Source organism: Epinephelus fuscoguttatus, linkage group LG3 (genome assembly GCF_011397635.1).
Source record: "Epinephelus fuscoguttatus linkage group LG3, E.fuscoguttatus.final_Chr_v1".
Lineage (NCBI taxonomy): Eukaryota > Metazoa > Chordata > Actinopteri > Perciformes > Serranidae > Epinephelus > Epinephelus fuscoguttatus.
This window is the reverse complement of record NC_064754.1, coordinates 28381092-28396842: the sequence shown is the minus strand read 5'-3', so window position 1 is coordinate 28396842 and position 15751 is coordinate 28381092.

The window sequence follows — 15751 nt, the reverse complement described above, 5'->3', positions numbered from 1 at the left end:
GTGTTGTTCGTTTACTGATCCAATGAGTAGCTTTTTGATGGAGTACACAAAGACACTGAAGAGAGGCCACAGGGGATAGACATATTAAAGAAGGAAAATATGTTAGTGAAAGAAGCAATCAGGAAGGTTGGATGAAGGTCAAGGGTGATGAGAGGCTGGAGATTTGTAATGCTGCAGGTGTACAAAAATCTAAAGAACACACAATGAAGTATCACAGGCGGAAAAAAAAGCGGGGTTGTAATGTGACAGTTAGTGGTTCAATAAACATTTTCTAGGCTGTCACACACATAAAAGCATACACATACACACAGAGAGAGGGGAGCTCACATTTTTTTGTAACCTGCTCAGACAGTCGTGTTATTGCTCTCCTAATCATGCGTGAGATTAGGTGGCAGCACACAAGCAAAAACCTGCTGTTGACACGTCCTATTCCATTTCATCACACACATGCGCACACACGCTCTCTGTTTTAACTGGTCCTCAAGTGAATAGAAACTGATTTGCTTTTGGGCCAAATAGAGGAATGAATAAGTGTGGTTTATCACTCCATAATTGTGGGGTGTGGATGGGAAAGGAACAGAGACGTGGCTGTGAAAGGGATAAAAGTTTTTCAGAGTTGTGGAAGTGCAACAGATAAGTAAGAACAAAGAATAAATTGATGGCAATTTAGGAAGAGGAGCTTTGCTGGCTGCCTCTCTCTGGTCTGGTTCTTTGTTTAAATAGAACTTGTGGGAGGATGAGGGGTTGACTCAGATGAAAGGAAAAGCTGGAGTGAATCTCAGCTGTGGAGACAAGGAGGAGGAAGTCTCACTCTCCGAGGTGAGACTCATAGAATTTGTGCCCACAGTTTTCCGTCACTAGTGTACAGAAATGGCTTCGCTTATTACATCTGGGACTCTAAATTTATCTCACATGATCAGAGAAGTGCGGCTAATTCTGTAAATGACTCTTCATCTCTAGCTATTTCTGAGTTCCCCATTGTTTGCTGCAGATGCGACTGAGATCTCAAGCCAAACACATATGTACAAAAGCAGAATCCAGTTTTTGACTCGGTGAGTTTTGGGCACAGCTCACAGGCACGCAAGGATAAGAGAGACTCAGTTTTTAGTACAAAGGCAGAGCACAGGGTACACAAGAGACACAATCAGACAATGCATATCACTTCAAATAAACTGTACAAACAAAATTATATTACAATATGTGCAACTGAGTAAAAAGTTTAAACCAAAGTAGTGCATAGACTAAAAAAGAACAAAATTTAAAATAATATAGATTTTTTAAGTTGCACTTCTTATAAATTTGATATTAAATGTTCTGTATGCAACTCTATAGCGCCTCCCGCAACTCAAGAGCTCAAACTGGCTGAAGAGAGGATTAGAGCTATCTGCCAATATATTCCTTGCTTTCCTCCTTGTCCTTTCTGTGAAGAGTTGGGTCAAAGGCTTTTGTGGCTTGCCAACGATTTTACTTGCAGGTGTCACAATCCTAGAGAGTTTACTCTTAAATGTACAGTTAAGGTGACTGTACCAGACAGGAAGGTGAAATGCTAAAACACTCTCAACCATAGTTTGGTACACTCATTCTCAAATCTGTTGACTAACACCACAGGCCACAAAGTTTTCTAAGAAGATAAAGTTGCTGTGAGCATTTCGTGAAAATTATCCTCAGTATTTCAGAGAAGCTCACAGAACCAAACCAAGGTATTTAATTTTCCACAGTTTCAACGCGTTGACCATCGAGTGAAACCGGCTCTGTCTTCAAATCTTGTTTCGTGCAAATAATCAATTCTTTAATCTCATATGCTGATGTTTTGCATAGAGCCCCTCTAAGAAATAGACAAATGATGTTGTGTAAGGTGATAGGAATTGCTCACACTGATGAGCCTACAGACAATTACAGTCTGACTGTGCAGATTCCATCAACTTTATAAAGTATTTTAGCATCATTCAGCTCACTGTTTTGGTTTTACAGCCAACAACTTTACCACTTTGGTTCAGCCTCACCAATGCTGTTTTCAGATGCAGCTGATTTCATAACGGTTTATGAAAATTAGCGACTAGCTACTGAACATAGTAAAGCATTGAGCAGCTAAAAAGTTATATATTTCCCTCAGGAGTTGGTGGAGACCAAAACAGAGCTAAAAGGAGAGTGAATATTGGACCTGAATAAATCAGATAGACACAAATAAAACTCTGAATGAATGTTGCTCTGTATCTGCTAGATGTGCAAATAAAACCACTGTTTACTAACAAGTTCACTATATCAGCTAAATAAGGTTAAATAATGTTGTGTCTACAGCTTGCTGCACAACAAAATGAGCCTGGTCTCACTCTGAAGTTGTTGAAATTTGGTGATTAAGCAGTGACTTGCAGTATCAGAAACCAACGAAAAAAAGTGTGATAGGCGGTCGGTTGCCGTTATAGTTTTAGTCAGAGTTTTTATCCAGTTTAGTTCTTAAATCAGATGAAGTTATTATTGTAGGCGATTTTAACATTCATGTCGACGTTGATAATGACTCCCTGGCTACCGCGTTTATCTCATTATTTGACTCCATTGGCTTCAGTCAGGGTGTACATGAACCTACTCATTGTTTTAACCATACCCTCGATCTAGTTCTGACGTATGGAATTGAAATTGATAACCTAAAAGTCTTTCCACAGAATCCCTTGCTATCGGATCATTATCTGATTACTTTTGATTTCTTTTTACTCGATTACACGCCACTCAGCAACAGTTACTATACTAGATGTTTATCAGATAGTGCTGTCGCAAAACTTAAGGAAAAGATTACTTCGTCGTTAAATTCAATACCAATACCTTCAGTAACAGAGGTTTCCCGTGCCGACTTTAACCTCTCCCGAATTGATCATTTTGTTGATAGCACTGTAGGCTCGCTACGAACAACGCTCGACTCTGTAGCTCCTCTTAAAAAGAAGTTAAAAGCAAAGAAAGTTCGCTCCTTGGTATAACTCTCAAACCCGTAAGTTAAAACAAATATCGCGAAAATTTGAAAGGAATTGGCGATTAACCAAACTGGAAGAATCTCGTTTAATCTGGACAGACAGTCTCAAAACTTATAAGAGGGGCCTCCAATGCCAGAGCAAACTATTACTCAGCTCTAATAGAAGACAATAAGAACAACCCCAGGTTTCTTTTCAGCACTGTAGCCAGGCTGACTGAGAGTCAAAGCTCTATTGAGCCTTGTATTCCCTTAGCCCTTAGCAGTAATGATTTTATGAGCTTTTTTAATGACAAAATTCTAACTATTAGAGGCAAAATTCATGACCTCCTGCTCTCAGATAGTACCTATCTAACCTCAAACACAGCTGTAAAATCTAATATATATTTAGATTGCTTCTCCCCAATTTCTCTTCAAGAATTGACTGCAGTGATTTCTTCATCCAAATCATCAACGTGTCTCTTAGACCCCATCCCAACTAGGCTACTTAAGGAGATCTTTCCTTTAGTTAACACTCATATATTAGATATGATCAATATATCCTTATTAACAGTATGTACCACAGTCTTTTAAGATAGCTGTAATTAAACCTCTACTAAAAAAGCCCACCCTGGATCCAGAGGTGTTAGCCAATTATAGACCAATATCTAATCCCTTTATGTCAAAGATCCTTGAGAAAGTAGTCACAGACCAGCTGTGTGATTTTCTCCAGGATAATAATTTATTTGAGGAATTTCAGTCAGGATTTAGAGTGCATCATAGCACTGAGACAGCTCTAGTTAAAATTACAAATGACCTTCTGATTGCTTCAGACAAAGGACTCATCTCTGTACTTGTTTTATTAGATCTTAGTGCGGCGTTTGACACAATTGACCATCAAATTCTACTGCAGAGACTGGATCACTTAATTGGCTTAAAAGGTTCAGCACTAAGCTGGTTTAAATCTTATTTATCTGATTGTTTTCAATTTGTTGACGTTCGCAATGAACCATCCTTACGTACTAAAGTTTGTTTTGGAGTTCCGCAAGGTTCTGTGCTCAGACCAATCCTGTTTACTCTATATATGCTTCCTTTAGGTAACATCATTAGAAATCACTCTGTAAATTTCCATTGTTATGCGGATGATACTCAGTTGTATTTATCAATGAAGCCAGAAGAAAGCAATCAATTAACTAAACTCCATAATTGCCTTAAAGACATAAAAACTTGGATGAGCACCAATTTCCTGATGTTAAATTCAGACAAAACTGAAGTTATTGTTCTTGGCCCCAAACAACTCAGAGACTCTTTATCTGATGACATAGTTTCTCTAGATGGCATTGCTCTGGCCTCTGCCACTACCGTAAGAAACCTCGGAGTAATATTTGATCAAGATTTGTCTTTTAATTCTCATTTAAAGCAAACCTCACGGACTGCATTTTTTCATCTGCGTAATATTGCGAAAATTAGGCCTATCCTGACCCGAAAAGATGCAGAAAAATTGGTCCACGCTTTTGTTACCTCAAGGCTGGATTACTGTAACTCTCCATTATCAGGTAGCTCTAGTAAGTCCTTAAAAACTCTCCAGCTAATTCAGAATGCAGCAGCACGTGTACTAACAGGAACTAAGAAACGCGATCATATTTCTCCTGTTTTAGCTTCTCTGCACTGGCTCCCTGTAAAATCCAGAATTGAATTTAAAATCCTACTGTTAACTTATAAAGCTCTAAATGGTCAAGCTCCGTCATATCTTAGAGAGCTCATAGTGCCATATTATCCCACCAGAACACTGCACTCTGAGAACGCAGGGTTACTCGTGGTCCCTAAAGTCTCCAAAAGTAGATCAGGAGCCAGAGCCTTCAGATATCAGGCTCCTCTCCTGTGGAATCATGTTCCTGTTACGGTCCGGGAGGCAGACACCGTCTCCACATTTAAGACTAGACTTAAGACTTTCCTCTTTGATAAAGCTTATAGTTAGGGCTGGCTCAGGCTTGCCCTGTACCAGCCCTTAGTTAGGCTGACTTAGGCCTAGTCTGCCGGAGGACCCCTCTATAATACACCGGGCCCCTTCTCTCCTTCTCTCTCTCTCTCTCTCTCTCTCGTATCCTATTACTGCATCTAGCTAACCCGGCCATTCTGGATGTCACTAACTCGGCTTCTTCTCCGGAGCCTTTGTGCTCCGCTGTCTCTCAGATTAACTCATACCGCAGCGGTGCCTGGACAGCGTGTGTGGTTGTGCTGCTGCCGTGGTCCCGCCAGATGCCTCCTGCTGCTGCCATCATTAGTCATTAGTCATACTTCTTCTGTTATTATACACATATGATTATTGTCACACATGTATACTGCCAGGTATTAATACATACTTTCAACATATTGTACCGCAGTAACCAGAACTATAACTATAATATTATTACTTTCATTAATGTTGTTGTAAGCTACTGTCATTACCTGCATCTCTCTCTCTCTCTCTCTCTGTCTCATTGTGTCATATGGATTACTGTTAATTTATTATGCTGATCTGTTCTGTACGACATCTATTGCACGTCTGTCCGCCCTGGAAGAGGGATCCCTCCTCAGTTGCTCTTCCTGAGGTTTCTACCGTTTTTTTCCCCGTTAAAGGGGTTTTTTTGGGGAGTTTTTCCTTATCCGCTGTGAGGGTCTTAAGGACAGAGGGATGTCATATGCTGTAAAGCCCTGTGAGGCAAATTGTGATTTGTGATATTGGGCTTTATAAATAAAATTGATTGATTGATTGATTGAATGGCACCCGGTGGCATCAGGGGGAAATGTGGTGGGACAAGGACAAAATTTAAGGTGGCGAAAGTCCGACTGGGGTGAGAGGGAGGGGTGGTGAATGGTTCCAACAAACATCAGCTTTCACCTGAGATACCGGTTTTCGTGTCCTGTAACACTCTAAAGCCAAATCCTGTCCATCCCAGAACATCAACAACCAACACATCCAGGGTACCTTGCACATCATATGTGGATGTGGAAAGTCCATGACCAAATGTCAATATGTGATGAGGTCAGAGTGAGAATGTGTTGACAAAACCTCTCCTCTCTGTCTTACCCTGAACACGGACTGTTAGCTCATGGTAGAGCTGCAGGAAAAAGTGTGCAGGACCAGGCGTTGTCACTCAAACAGTACATGTAGTGATACTTAGCTTATGGCCCATAGGCCAAATGTGGCCCACATATGTTGCAGGGTGGCCCACTGACCATTTCCTAATTCATAATAAAACTGAACTGATTCACACTGGGATTTTATTTGTAGCCTACTTGTATTTATTTTGGTAAATAAATTGCCAAAATGCAAAAAAAGCATCAAAATAGAGCTTGTTTATCAAAAAACAAAAGTCCCAGAAGATCCCTCACCCTCCTGACTAAGCCCTGAATGTACTCAAATCCCGGAAACACCCTTGCATACACCTGGCCTGCGGTGGGCTGCTGTGACTAGACTTACCTTAATAATTAATTTCTTCATCTGATTAATTTGTTTATTAACTGGCCTGTCATTTTGCAAAAGTGACTCCAAAGCAAGTTTAGTATCCTTGAGTATGTGCCCATTTGTAATGAAAGCATAAAACTGACATTTTTAGTTAGCCTACATTTCACTGAGTTGTGGCAGTGTGGCTTCAGTCTCAACGGTCATATGAAAACTCATGTGAGGTACAATGGGGTGTTAAACCCTAAAATTATTCAGGATCTCGCTTCACTGCTTGCAAGACCCAAAGTAACAAAACAGGGCCATAGGAGAATTTGGCTGCAATGTCAAAGCCAAATTAAGAGCCTCAAAACTATCTTTAGAAGCTAAAGATGTGTCTGGATAACATTATATACCGAGCGGTGTATTCAGCTATGATCCACTAAAGCGGTGTTATGATGCCATATGAGCATAAAGTTTGTTACCCCTTTGGCATGGAGATGATAGCAGTTCTTCTCTCCCTGTGTTACACATGAAACAGACGTCAACATGGGGATTTTATTGACTATAACTTCTAATAGAACCCTCACACAGATGCGCATTTGCACACACACACACACACACACACACACACACACACACACACACACACACACACACACACACTTACACAGTGCTGAGCACTGGATGATGATAATCTCAGCCTGTGATGGCACTCACTGCCACAGTAATTTTATGAATCACTTCCAATTTCCCAGGCCTCTGACTCTGCAGGATAGGAGGCAGTTACCATACAGTTTTCTAAAAAACTGCCCATGTTATCCCCATTATAATATCCAATACTTTCTCTAGCTGCAAGATACTCTGGATAGATAGATAGATAGATAGATAGATAGATAGATAGATAGATAGATAGATAGATAGATAGACTTTCTAAACAGCTTGGTATTGCTGTTACACTGTCTTTCATCATTCAGCTGAGAGAAAAGCCATGCACTCCTGCTAACTTTCTCTCTTATACACTTTCTTTATCTCGCACATGCGGGTACACACACACACACACACACACTGATACACAATCCTTGCCAGTGCTCAAAACATAATTACCAATAATGTGAAGGTTTATAGAGACTGATAACATTCAGATGTTACAGCCTTGAGACAGCAAACAGTAACAGCAAAAAAAACAAAAACAAAAAGAGGTGGAGCATCTCGTGAAAGGCTTGTTATATTATTATGATTGGTGTCCAGCCACCGAGCAGGATAAAATGCTATTGACCAACCAGGTAACTTAAACCTGGACTGCAGTACTGTGTTGTCACGACACTGGAATTTGTAGCTTTAATACAGTACCTCAATATCTTTTTTGATGACACAGGGAAAAACTGACATTGAGGGCATACAATTAAATTAAAATAAAGATTAATAGCAATTAAGGTCATAATATTACAGTTACTTTTCTTTGTTAATAGCAGAGCAGAGCAGAATGACTGTAATAAATATGAACAGTAAGAGGGTGTAAGAAAGTGCAGCTGAGAGCAGTATTCAGAATGAATGTGCATCAATAAATCAATATTTTTGACAACACTATTGTAGTAATTTATTTTTTGACCACCTGCGGCTAAACAGAGCATGGACATATAATCACCTTATAAAGCTGTTTTTGTGTGTCAGCAACCTGTTGTCTGTTTACATGTTTAAGAGACACATTAGCTTACATTTGGAGTTGTGGTTCTAGTCCAATATTCACTTTTGCCCTGGTCCAGTCTCAACCAACTCCTGAAGGAAATATCTTTCTCTTAAGCCGTTAAATGCTGCACTATACGTTCACCTGCTGGTTGCTGACTTTGCCAGTCTGCTGTTTGGTGCTGAGCAGGTGCTGTACAATTGCTTATTAAAGCATTTTGTCATAAACAGCTGCCTGAAAACTAGGCTAATGAGAGCCACGACAGTGAATCAAAATAGTTTATTTGTCGAATGGAAAACAGAAACAACAAGCTGAAAGACACTAAAATGCTCCAAGGGCTGAGGGAAACTGTAGGATTAAGTGATAATTCTTAGTAGGATGTGCTACTCACACAACGTGATTTTGCCAAGTAGGACCTGCTCCTGGATAAACATCAAACACCACGTTCTTGGACCAACATTGCAATCAACCAATCATAGCCCTCTGTCATCATCAGCGTGTGTTTCTTTAAAAATTCCTTTGTGCTCTTCAGATTTAAGCTAGTTTTGGAAATTGAAGTTAGTACAGTCAGACAAAATCCTCAGTAACACTGAACAAAAACCGTGTAAGCTGCCACAGGGTTAACAGTTAGCTTGCTAAGTAGGCATGCTATGCTAATGAGTAAACCTGCCAATAGATTAGAATATTGGCAAGTTAGCTTGCTAAGCAGGTAGGCCATGCTAACCATAGACATATATACATAGACGCCGCATCAAGTGGGTTTGCCCGCTGCTGCTATACGTCAACGTCGCCGCCATATTGGATGTGGCAAGGCTGCGCTGTAAACTAATACAAGTGAATGGACTTAATTTCATAAAGCGCCTTTCTACAAAGAAATTTACGATAATGCCTCTAGTTTATTCATTCACACACACACACTAATATATTTGGGAAACAGTTAGGCACCAAAAACAATGTATTTGATCTTCTCAGATGGCTAAGATAAGAACTTTATTGATCCCACACAGGAGCAATGCACCTTACATCAGCTATAGAAAACAAGGTAGTGCCGAAAAACAATACACAGTATACATATCTATATCTATCTATCTATCTATCTATCTATCTATCTATAGCTATATATATATATATATATATATTTTATATATATATATATATATAAAAGGACAGACAGATACAAAAATAGCAAACATTTGCATATAAACTAAACCTAACCGTACTCATGGCAGGATTTGCAAGCGCTGAAATTAAGCTGTTTGGTGACTCAGATATCCTACACAACACTTTTTGGGGCTTCTGAGGCTTGCGCTTCCCTTCCTTCAGAACGGTACTCCATGCTGGGGAGAGGAGTTGGGGGCACGCCGTCACCCCCAGTGACTGCCGAGCAGGCTCCGCCGACCCCGGGGCTTCCCTCTCCTGCGATCCCGACGCAGCAGCACCAGCCCCACGGGCCCGGCCAGGCGATCCATGGCAATGGCACCTCTCCAAGTCTGTCATCCGGCGATCCAGAGCCACAGCCAGTCTCTGGTCTTCGATCACGCTTGCCTGTGTTTCCAACGCTGCTCTCAGAGTAGCCATCTGAGAAGATCAAATACATTGTTTTTGGTGCCTAACTGTTTCCCAAGTATATTAGTGTGTGTGTGTGAATGAATAAACGACAGGCATTAACGTAAATTTCTTTGTAGAAAGGCGCTTTATGAAATTAAGTCCATTCACTTGTATTAGTTTACAGCGCAGCCTTGCCACATCCAATATGGCGGCGACATTGACGTATGGCTCAGCGCTCGATGCGGCATCTATGTATATATGTCTATGATGCTAACAAGTAAACTTGCCACTTGGCCAGAGTGTTAGTGAGTTAGCTTGCTAAGTAGGTAGTGTTGGGAATAGAATGATTTTATGCATTTTACTATCAGTTGTGTTTCACTATATAAGTTTTAGATGTGTGAACAATGAGAATACTAAGATGATTTCAGCTGATCTGAATGTGTTTGCTTTGCAGAAGCGGAGAAGTACAGGAGAGGAAGAGACATGAAATCTGAGGAGCACATACCGCAATGCTTAGATAATTAGTTTCATATATGGTAAAAATAATAGAAAGTGATGTACAGATAGTAAGGTACAGCACGTGTAGGGAGTTGTGTTGTTCTCTTGTCTTTCAAAACAGGAACCACGCCCCCACTGTCAGCGGGAAGGAGTCAGATTAACACGAGGCAGGGGCGTGGTGTGGTGAAGGAGGAAGTGGAACTGCCAATGAGAAGAGGACAACGCCTTGCGTGCACAATGACACTCTGTTACGCTCAAATATACTGGGTCAGGGAAAGGACAGGAGGTCAGACTTCGTGAACTGACACACCTTTGTTGTTCGTCAGGGACTTGAAGTTGAGACCCAGAGCTCTGTAATTTTATTCCTTTACTGCTTAATAAACTACATTAACTGAGACCGAATATCTTCTCCTATTGCTTCATTAAAGAACATGCAGGACTGAGCTCACACATAGCACATTGGAGAGTAGGATGAGCCCCCAGTCCATCAGTAGGCTATGCTAACAAGTGAACTGTTCAGTAACAAAGAGTTGCTCCTTTTTTCCCATGTTGATCCTGGATAGATTTGGTTAGGTTTATCCATGACCATCATCATCATCATCATCATCATCATCACACCGATTCTGGATTATTTGTATATGCTGACATCAACATAGCAGTGATGGTCCTGGATCACCATAAGCAACTCTATCCAGGATCTACATAAATAAATTATCCACAAAGCAGTGAAAGTCCTTGATCCTTGAACACTAGCTCTGCAATCCTTCAAAAATAGTTTTGAATAGGTTATTAAAAAGGAAGGTAGGTCAACTGCAAAATGACATCATTCTTACTCTTAATGTTAATGAACAGTGTCTGAGCCAATTAGCTTACTTGTTAGCACAGTCTACCTAGTTAGCAAGCAAACTGATAAACCTGTCGTAGCTTGCGGGGTTTCTGGAGTTTGGAAAACTATCATTAGCTCTGAAGAAGCAAAGAGGAATTTTTAAAAGAAACACAGGAGAAGCACGCTGATGATGTCAGAGGGCTGTGGTTGGTTGATTACAATGTTGGTCCAGGAATGTGATGTGAGATGTTGATCCAGGAGCAGGTCCTACTTGGCAAAATGACATTGTGCTGAGCTACTCCTTCAGTATTACCCATGAAATTGTCAAATTTGTTGTTTTTATATATTATAATGTGCGTGCTCTATATTATTCATTTTTGTGCCACTGTCGTCAACAACAACAACAGGTGTGATCCAACAGCCTAATCAACATTTGTCAGTATCTAAGTATGGAGAGCATCTCCAGCGGTACAGGCACCAGCTTGAAATATTTTAGTTCTCGGGGGATACATCGGAAGTTTTTAATAGGCTAGATCAGTTCAGTGATTTTCAAAAGAGTGTGTGGTTTAAAACTGTTTGTTTATGAAATTATTACTGTTACACCCCCTGGTTCTGACTCTGCAGCCAAGATTCAAAGTTTAAATGGAGAGCTTTTTTAAGAATATTTCCACAGAGATGAAGGAAAAAAAAAAACAGGGTTGCCACTTCATTTAACTGAAAAATGGCTTTCAGGCACTGCTGGATCTAGATTTCTTTCTCGTTCTGACTGGATAGACTTGATGAATTAATCTATTTTTCATCCAAACACAACATTTGAGACAAACTGTTAAATTTAAAAGAAACACTTTTTCTTCAGTTCACCGCCAGTAACACATGTTTGCTTAAAAACCTAAAAGACCCCTTTTTATTTTTCTGAATGAACATTATTAGCTTATTTGTGTGAATATCTGCAATGACATAGCTGTATTTAGTTTGAATTAATATCTTTTAACTAAGGAGGTACACATTCAAAGGAGGATATACATACTCTCCATCTATACGCCAAGGTTTTGGGGGGTTGCAGGGGGAACGTCCCTCTCAATATTTATGTGCATGTGCACAAAAACATGAAAGTAGCAGAGAAATTTTACTTTGAAGAACCGCAAGAATGTGACTCATAGATGCAACAATGCCACAGGTAAAGTATTGTTGGTGTTATGCGACCTCAAAAGCAATGGTTGCAACCTGCCAAAAACCACAAGGAACAAGAAGCGATGTTGAGGCTATGCTTCAACAGAGACAGCGGGCTGTTGCTGCAGAAGGAGACCAGGAAGACTGGAGTTAACACAGCAGAGGCTGCACTGATACAGCCACAAATTATCAAGAGAATAAAATGAACCAAAAGCTGGAATTCTAGACTGTTCATACAGCAGAGTATCAGGGTCACTGTTAGACAAGAAAAAAAGAGATTTTGATGATCATATCAAAATATTATAAAAAAAAAAGCTGTGATATGTCAAGAATAAAGTCATAATAGAATAGGTTGCTCAAGTCACAATGATCCATCCCCTCCAGCTATTTAGACTTGTAAAAAGTTTGGACTGCAGTGTGGTGTCTTTCGTCTGGTTACCATTAAAAAGCTTTGGGAAGTGGCTCAGAGTAATGCTTAATCAGAGGTGGTGAAGTTAACATTTGTGAGGACAATAAGCCACACAATAGTAAGATTTATGTCTGATCAGAGGTGTTAGTGAGTTTTGGTTTTTGCCTTCAGTGAAGAGCAGCACCTCTCGAAACTTCTTCTCACCCTGAAACCACATTCTCAAATGGGTTCTCTTCTCAAAATATTACCACCTAATTCTAGAAATCCCAAAGAACACAGTGTTGAATTTGCTTTGAATATCCAGAAAGTTTCAAACGTGCAGAAATCTTGCTGAAACACTTTCTGAGCTGTTACAGAGCAGAGGTTTATAAATTAATTAAAATCAATCCATTTTTCATTGACGTGAAAGGATGGCACATTTAAAAATGTTACTTCCCCAAACCAAAGACACAAAAGAGGATGGAAGAGTAAATCATGCCAACATGTAGTCATGTCCCATGGCCCTATGGGGCGAACAAAACTCCACCACTGACCCAAACTTACCACATAAGACACCTTTAAAACACTCAAATCTATGGGATTTATTAACAAATAAAACAAGCAGACAAGACAACAAGAATCCCAGGCTGAGAGGCAGCAGGACCAGCAGTCCCTACATCAGAGGCCCCTCTCCTCTGCTGCAGGCACAGCAGCTCTTAAACACCTCCTCCTCCGTGCCAGGTGCAATGCACGTCGTTAAGCAACTGAGCACATCTGGGCAGATGTACAAAGGGAAAAGGGACACCAGCACAGAATACATACAGCCATAACATGTGTTGACTTGAGAGATCGCATGAAATTAGAATTTAGAGCATCAGTAACCTATAAGAAAACAATACTTCACTGCATTGTATCCCATTATATTTTTATACAGTGAATAGTTACTGCCACCTGAAATTTCTGTTTGCCTTTACATAAATAAAGACATTTCGAACCATAAAAATGGTAAAAAAAAAAAAAAAAAAAAAAAAGAAATTCGCCCAATGCAGTATTTGACGCTCAAAATTTCCTGGTGGAGGATGTCTGGAGGTCTATATGCATATGTTCAATGTTTAAACAAAACCTACGCCCTTGTCTCCATTCTGTAATAGTAATAAAATAACCTTTCAATTTAACCATCACAGCAATACCGCAAATCTGTGGCCTCCTAAATAACCACAGAGTTGAATGAATCAACATCTTTCTGACAGAATTAAAAAAAAATCAAACAAAAACTACAAGTTGACAAACTTGTCACGACAAGTTGCACGACAAGTTGACAAACCACTGTATGTAGTGAGCTAATTACATCAGTAGGTGATTTGTTGATTTTGAACACGGGGGATGATTTGATTGACTCACTAGCATCATTTGGGATGATTTAACACATGCAATTGGTCTATGAGGTGGTCTCGTAGCATTGTGGTGCAGTAGTTAGCATTGTTGCCTCACAACAAGAGGGATCCCGGTTCGAACCTCGTGGTGGAGGAACCCTCTGTGCAGAGTTTGCATGTTCTCCCCATGTCGGCATCTCTGGGTACTCCTCCTACAGTCCAAAGACATGCAGGTTAGGGTTAGGTTAATTGGTGTGAATGTGAGTGTGAATGGTTGTCTGTCTCTATGTGATAGTCTGGCGAACTGTCCAGAATGTACCCTGCCTCTTGCCAAATGTCAGCTTGGATAGGCTCCAGCCTGTGCTACAATGCTGCGCTGGTATTTAACAGGTGTTAAAATAGAAACAGTGCTTCAAAATGTGATAATTCTCAATAATTAGTTGGTCATAGATCTGGGTCCAGATAGGACAGCATCTGGGTCTGGATCTGGAGAATAGAGAGGGATGGCAGGCTGAAAAAGGGTGATGCACTTTGGTCATTTTATAATAAGCAAGCTAGTTGAAATAGCTCCTCAAGCTGTGTTGCACAGTTAGCTTGGTAGTTTGCTGGACAAAAGGATAACAGGTTGACACACTTATTTCAGGAGATGCTGACTCCTGTCTTATAAATATCTGCAAACCATGTCTCTGTGGAGCAGTTTCCGCTATGGCTGAGCAACACAGCCACACAGCTAATAGGTTATGATAGCTTCCTGTGTTTCGAACTCACTGACTCTGTGTTCCCTCAAAGGTCAACCCTGTCAAGTAAGGGCACAAGAACGTGGCATTAGCAGCTCAAAGAAAACCTGATTAGAAACATCACAAAAGAAGGATTTTTTTGAAGGAGGATGGTATGTGTTGCATTAGATTGCAAAGGTAGCCAGCTCTTCTGCAGTTGTAGGCCTGATAGCCTCCCTCATGCATTTACTACACCTAACAGTAAGAAGTCTGGCTCCAAATACTCAACATAAAAGCTCTGACAAATCTCACTGACTGGTAACCACTGGAATCTCACAGTCACTGACTGTATTTGCATCGACTGCTGCAGTCTTTTACTTTTATCTGTCCTTTCCATGGTTATATATGAGAGTTGATTCATGCACAGTCATAGCTCATGCATCATCAAGCAGCTGGATGGCTGGATGTGACGCAAAATGCTGTAAAAATTCTATGAGTCATAGTTTGATAAAGGTATGTCAAAAGTGCCCTTCAATAATGAAATTCACGTCTTTAATTCAATGCTATGACCTTATGTTGGTTAAGCTAATTTGAGCCTGATGTTTACATGGCAGTTTCTTATATATTGTTTTAATTGGATGATTGTCAGAATATTGCTTTAAACATCGCCACTTTGTCCATTATACCTTCGTACTGTGGGGGAGGATGGTAACCCGTGAATCAAGGTGGGCGGGTTTGTGTATGTTTGTGGATGTGTATATCAAAGAAAGAGAGAATACACTTTAATGAGTGTATTTGAGCAATGTTTTAATGAAGCTGGTGTGTACTGACGCTCATAAGTGTACCTTGTGTATAGGCTTGTGTATGCGATGTGGCTCAATTATCTTCAGCTGGTGCGTGGGCAAAGCATGAGGGTGACACTGACATGAAAACACTGTGCATTATTTATAAAGAACCAGTTGTTGCAGGGAGCGGTATACAGATGCACACACAAGTATGGATGAGTACCTTCCCACACAGCGCATTAGTTGGCCCTTCAGTCTGATAACAGCCAGTCCATCAGTCAGTCACTCGGTTAGTTGGAGAGTCACTTTGATGTCAGTCACTTTATCAGTTAGCCAGTCACACTCACACAAATGCTCACTTTTTAGTCATGCTTGCAGTATGGCTCTAGGGATAGCAA